Raw genomic sequence first — 6,000 nt, forward strand, 5'->3', positions numbered from 1 at the left:
ACTCTCATCTCGACCACTCCACACTCAGCTGCAAACCGCCCCAGGGCATGCTGGAGGTCACGGTGTGATGAAGCCAACAGAACCACATCATCTGCATAGATCAAACATGCAATTCTAAGGTCCCCAAACTGGACCCCTTCCTAACACCCCAGGCAATTTCATTAAAAGTCTTAAATTTGATGTATTAAAATTAGTATAATGTAAGACAGAAAAAAGTACAACATTTGCACATTTGTGCACAAAATGGGAACAATCAAAGTTTCGTTCGTATTGCTTGAAAAATGGCAAAAATTAATTGGTTATCAAAATAGCTACTGATTAATTTGCTTTATTGCTGCAGCTCTAGATTCATCATTTTGCTATAATGTCCCAAGATAATGACTAACACCCATCACAGTTTCCAAAAACCCAAGATGACGTACTCAAATTGCACCAACAGTCCAAAACCCAAAGATATTCAGCACACAATCACAAAAGTAAAAGAAAAGCAGCAAATCCTCAGAAACCTGGAACTAGATCATGTTTATAATTTTTGTCTGAAAAATGACTTCGAACAATCAACAGATTATTTTTCAGTCCATCTATACATCCTCATGTAAAACTGTATATATTGTAAAAAGCCTAGGACCGACTTTAACCTACGTATACTGTCTATCTGCTGTGAATTTATCTTCCAGCAGTGACCTGAATGCACCTCTGGATAAGAGAGCTGCATGGTGGGACCGTGTTGGCACGAAGCTGTTTGCTGCTGATCTGTGATGTGCAGCCTGCTGGTTAGATTCTGCTGATTTAGCATCTATAGGCACCGAGCAGCAGAGTCAGAAAGTATAGACACAACAGGGAATGTATAATCAGTGTCTGGGAAGTTGCCTCCAAAAACACTGCATATCTTAAACACATCTCCCGTGTAGTTAAATATAGTAGATTTGCCTTTCATGACTGATATGCTAAATCAGCTCTGCGTGAAAACTGGGAAATTTTATGGAACTCTGAACAGATACCTACCCAGATGAGCAAATATGAATCAAGATTCTGTTACTGCTTTGCCTGTTTGTCACCTCCAATGTTTTCAGAAACATATTTTAGTGTACTATTTGGCTGTACAATGAGAATGTTTGCTGTAACAGAATCCTAATTCACATTTGATCAGTGCTACCTAGTTTGACAGTTTATACCCCAAGTCATGAGCAGTGAATGGACTGGACTGCACTTGCATAGCACTTTAACTGGTCCTCTGACCACTCAAAGCACTACATGTCACATTCACCCATTCACACTCTGGTGGCCGAGGCTACCATACAAGGTGCCACCTGCTACCCAGACACACACCAATGAAACAGCCATCAGGAGCAATTAGGAGTTCAGAATCTCGCTCAATGATACTTTGAGGTATCGCAGCAGGGGACTGAGCTGCCGATCTTCTGATTAGTGGGCAACCCGCTTTGCCTCTGAGTCAGTCAGACACCCCAGTTATTGACATGATTGATAGCTGTGTTAGAGGCTCCTCAACTCTGATTGGTTGTTTCACTCAGGTGCAGTTATGTCTTTAGAAGTGCTACAAACAGGCAGAGGAATATGTTTTTTCACAGACTGTCTCATGTACTGTGTGAATACTGTGACAGTTTGACAAAAAAGATTTTTCTTTTTAGAAAGGGTACCAATGACAGCTGAAAGGTTTTTTTTACGCAAAATGCTCCAAAACTCCTTGTTTGAGCTCCTCAAATGTGAATATTTGATCATTTGCTTGAGCAAAATCCCTCCAAAACAACTCCTTTGTTCACTCACTACTCCACATTCAGCAGTTTACAGTGATCAGTGAACTGAGATTTCAGATACTTAGGAAGCATCATCATGTTGTGTCATCACTGACAGGTATAGAGTCAGAAGACAGTAGATTTTTGGCATAAATACAAAGTGCAACTCATTGTGGGATTGTTACAGTAAAGCAGTTTGCATGCTTTGTACACTGATTCCATTATATACTACATATTACATAGATTTGACACTCAAAATGCAGGCACACAAATTGGCAGAGGGCAAATGTAGAACATTTCATAGTAAACAGAGAGAGATTTTGGATGTTGTCATCTATGACTGAATGCATATCTGTGGGTTTTGAAATGTTGGTCACAGAAAACAAGCAGTTTGAGGACATCACATTGGGTTCTGGAAAATTTTGATTTCATTTTCTGTTATTTTATAGACATGACAATTAAACATTTAATCCAGAAAATGATAAGCAGATTAATCAGGGATACAAATAATTTAGTTAGTTGTAGCCTTAGAAATCTGCAATCCAGAAATATTGTTTTTTAAAAGATCATGAAGGCACAGCCAGACCAAAGTCCTAAAACCAGCAGTAAGTTTAAATCATATATGTGGCTAAAATCATACACATCTGTTGATACATAGAATCAGGTTCATCCTGGCTTCCTCCATCACAGAGCCGCCAGCCATCTTTCATAACACACAAGACAATTAAAGACTTTTATTCTGAGCCAAGGCAGGACAATTCTTCTTATGCAATAGTTATCTCATGTTGGTCTGAAACTCCACAGCTCAGCAGTTGCACAACACGGTATGTCCTGGTATGTAGTGACAGCTCAGACCCCTGGGCCTTTAAGGAAATGCAGCCTGCCTTTCTCCCATGATCCCCTGTGAGGATCCTGTCTCAGGCTCCAATTACCTCACAGCTCAGGCCAAATCCAAAGCCCTGCTCCCTCACCAGCCAGTCTCTGAACACGTACAGGAAGCTTTAAGAGGATCCTTTCCATTCAGTGGTACATTATTGACTTGAGTGCTGGTCCATAGATGTTACATACTGTAGCTTTAAAAAGGGAGAGCAGTGTGTAACTTTGAAACAACTTTAATCTATTGTGTTTGGGTAATTCTCAGAGGAACTGGGATAAAATTAAAATTTTAATTGCATTGATCCAAAGCCCAGGCATAAAGGAAGGGGCTTAGGATGTCTGAAGCCATATTGGTTACAAAGGCAAAAAGGACGAATAGAAGAGAGTAAGTTTAATTGCTTTCAATCAACTAATGTCAGGCAGGTTTGTCTGGAGCACCAGATGTGACATGCCAAGCTCGTGAGTAAAAACGAAATGGGGAAGCAAACAGTGGCGTCAATGCCCACTGGGAATAACATAGTAAAATCTACAGAAAAGCAAAGAAGGACTCAGGGTTTAGTCTAATTAATTACATTAGCAGTGACGGCTCATCTGTCTTTGCTTTGACAAAACCTGAGAGGAGGTGAACCGGGCGCCGCAAATCAAATGAGTGACCCTCATTTGTCACATGAATTAATCCAATTAGACACTGACTCACTCACATAAGAGCACTTTATCAAATGCGTGACACACACAAATCCACTCATGCCTCCCTCTCTGTTGCTTTAAATGACCCTCAGCTATGATATTTCTATGAAACACAACACTGAATGTGTACTTTGTGTAACATACTTCACCATATGATTAGCTCTACTAGATGAGAAAAACAAGAAATGTTTCACACTCCATTTGTAGTTAATGATAAAAACAATTCACTCGCTGACAATATGTTCATCAGTATTCACTCCCTGAAGCCAAATGATCCCCTCTTAAAGCATATCTGTGTCTGTTTAGGCTTTGTTATCGCAGGTTGATGGGTTTGCTGATCAGAAATGAGGTGAGATCTCTTCCTCATGACAAACCGTGTAGGAGGCAGAGGATTTCTACTCAGCTTTGACAGCAGAAACACTGACTGAGAATAACTATTATGTAACCAAATCAATCGTAAACTATCAAAATTGCTTTTTTTTGTGCAGCTTGTGGTGTAAAATCCAAATTTCCTAATATTATAAAACAGAGAAAGCATCAAATCCTCATGTTTGAGAAGCTGGAACCAGCAATTATTAACATTGTTGTCGATTAATCAACATGATGTAAAATGTACCTCATCAGGCTGACAATCGCACAATAGATGAAAACCCCCTCTGCTGCAGTTTATATACACCAAATGCAAATACACTGACATAAAATGACAGGCTGATAATCTCCAGCGTACAGGAAGTGGAAAGTGACAGTGTTAGCCTGTTGAAAAGACTGCAGACAAATATAGAAACTTTAAAGGAGCACTCCGACAGTTTAGTTCTGCATTTCCACCACATTGTGAGATGTCGAAGCAGCAGAGGCTGAGACATCGTGACCTTTACTCCCTGCTATCAGAATCAGAATCAGAAATACATTATTGATCCCAGAGGGCAAAGTGTGATGTGTTAAAGTCACTCTGATGCACAGCATAGAGGAGTATAACAACAAGAAGTATAAAAATAAGTATGTAAATTGTAAGAATATGTGCATTATGCTACAGTGGTTAACACTGGCATGTGAAATATTTAAAATATAAAAATATCTGTATTATACTAAGTATGAAAAATATAAAAATATGTGGATTATGCTCCAGTGGTTAATACTAGTATGTAAAATATTTTAAAATATAAAAATATTTATATTTTACCAAGTATTTAAACATGTAAACATATAAAAAAATTGCATTATACTAAGTATTTAAAATATGTAAAAATATTTTTTTCAAAAATGTGCATTATGATACAGTGTTTAACACTAGTATGTAAAATATTTGAAAAATATAAAAATATTTGTCTAGTGCTAAGTATGTTACGTATATAAAAATATTTGCATTATGCTTAGTATTGAAAATATGTAAAAATATAACAAAAAATGTGCATCATGCCACATTAAAATGTATAAAACTCATATGTAAAGCTTTTGTTTTTTCTATTAAATGCCTCAAGAACACTGCACTTCCCAAAATGCAACTCAATAGCATATTTTTAGTGACTTGGTGAATACCCACTTCTGTCAAACTCCAGACCTCCAATGTGTGACAAATTTCTTTCTGTTATACATGTGTTATCTCCAAATCGAAGCTGAGACAGCCCTGATATTTACTAAGATTCAACACGGAAGCTCATCCACAGCCACAGAAAACATTACACACATGTTGTGAACTAAACTTCACTTGTAAAAAACGTGAAAACAGTGGAGTGGCCCTTTAAGACATGAGGAGGAACACGATGTTTTTTGGAATAAACTGACTTGTGTTTAAGGCGTTGATCATATTTTGGCTGCAGTTATTCAATGTAACACACACAAGTACACACTGTAGATATTAATCAATCAATAACTGATGTGTAGAGCGTACAGATGACAGCTGCAGTGTGTCCAGCAGCAGCCTGTTGTACTGTAACAGTCCATCAGTACTCAGAGTTCAGAACCGTGGACAGAGCTCACTCAGAGATCAGAGTCAGTGCTCACGCTGAGGTCAGAACCTCACAGCAGCTCTGGTCTGATCCAACACCAGCTGCTCTCCACTGATAAATCAAAGAGATGTGCAGGTCTGGAGGAAGCACAGGCTCTGTGTCTCCCCAGAGACCAGCTATTTTACTTTAGACATCCCTCGCTGCCCTCTCCTGCTGCTGCTGCTGCTGCTGCTGCTGGGGCTCACTGCATCCTCTGTCTGCACTGCAACTCCTGCTCAGTGTTGTTAAATACATTTCTATATCTGAACCTTTATAACACAAAGATCCTGATTCATTTAAAATGAGTGTCATGAAGCAGGAGTCCAGTCTGGCAGTGGTTCAAGTTACCACACTTCAGCATCAACTGCAGGTTCAAACGATGCAAATAGAGAGGCTGTATCAAAGACTTTTACTTACTAAACATTTAACTTTTAATGCTGTAGACTTTAATTTAGTCTGAGCAGAAACATCACTGAATAAAACGCCTGTTCACACCGACACCAGATGTAACGGCTCAGCATTATTAACTCAAAATGAAGCTACTTTATCCAGAACAAACCTGAAGCTAGCTGCTGATAATGTGTCAAATATAAAGAATAACGTACCGACAGCAGATTTTAATCCAGCTTCTGTGATTACATTTAAAATGTAATCATTGTCTTCATCAGCAGCAGCTGCCTCCGTTGTATCGCCGGTAG

The 6,000-nt window shown here is 38.8% G+C and overlaps 1 protein-coding gene across 1 annotated transcript in view; it reads right to left on the bottom strand.

Moving 5' to 3' along the window:
* Nucleotides 1–6,000, bottom strand: part of pacsin1b (protein kinase C and casein kinase substrate in neurons 1b) — a 41,761-nt gene extending 35,761 nt beyond the window's left edge. The window contains exon 1 of the mRNA XM_049573118.1: nucleotides 5,908–6,000. The gene's annotated coding sequence lies outside the window, so the exon portion shown is untranslated. The remainder of the gene's footprint in view (nucleotides 1–5,907) is intronic.

Source organism: Epinephelus fuscoguttatus, linkage group LG1, assembly GCF_011397635.1.
Source record: "Epinephelus fuscoguttatus linkage group LG1, E.fuscoguttatus.final_Chr_v1".
NCBI lineage: Eukaryota > Metazoa > Chordata > Actinopteri > Perciformes > Serranidae > Epinephelus > Epinephelus fuscoguttatus.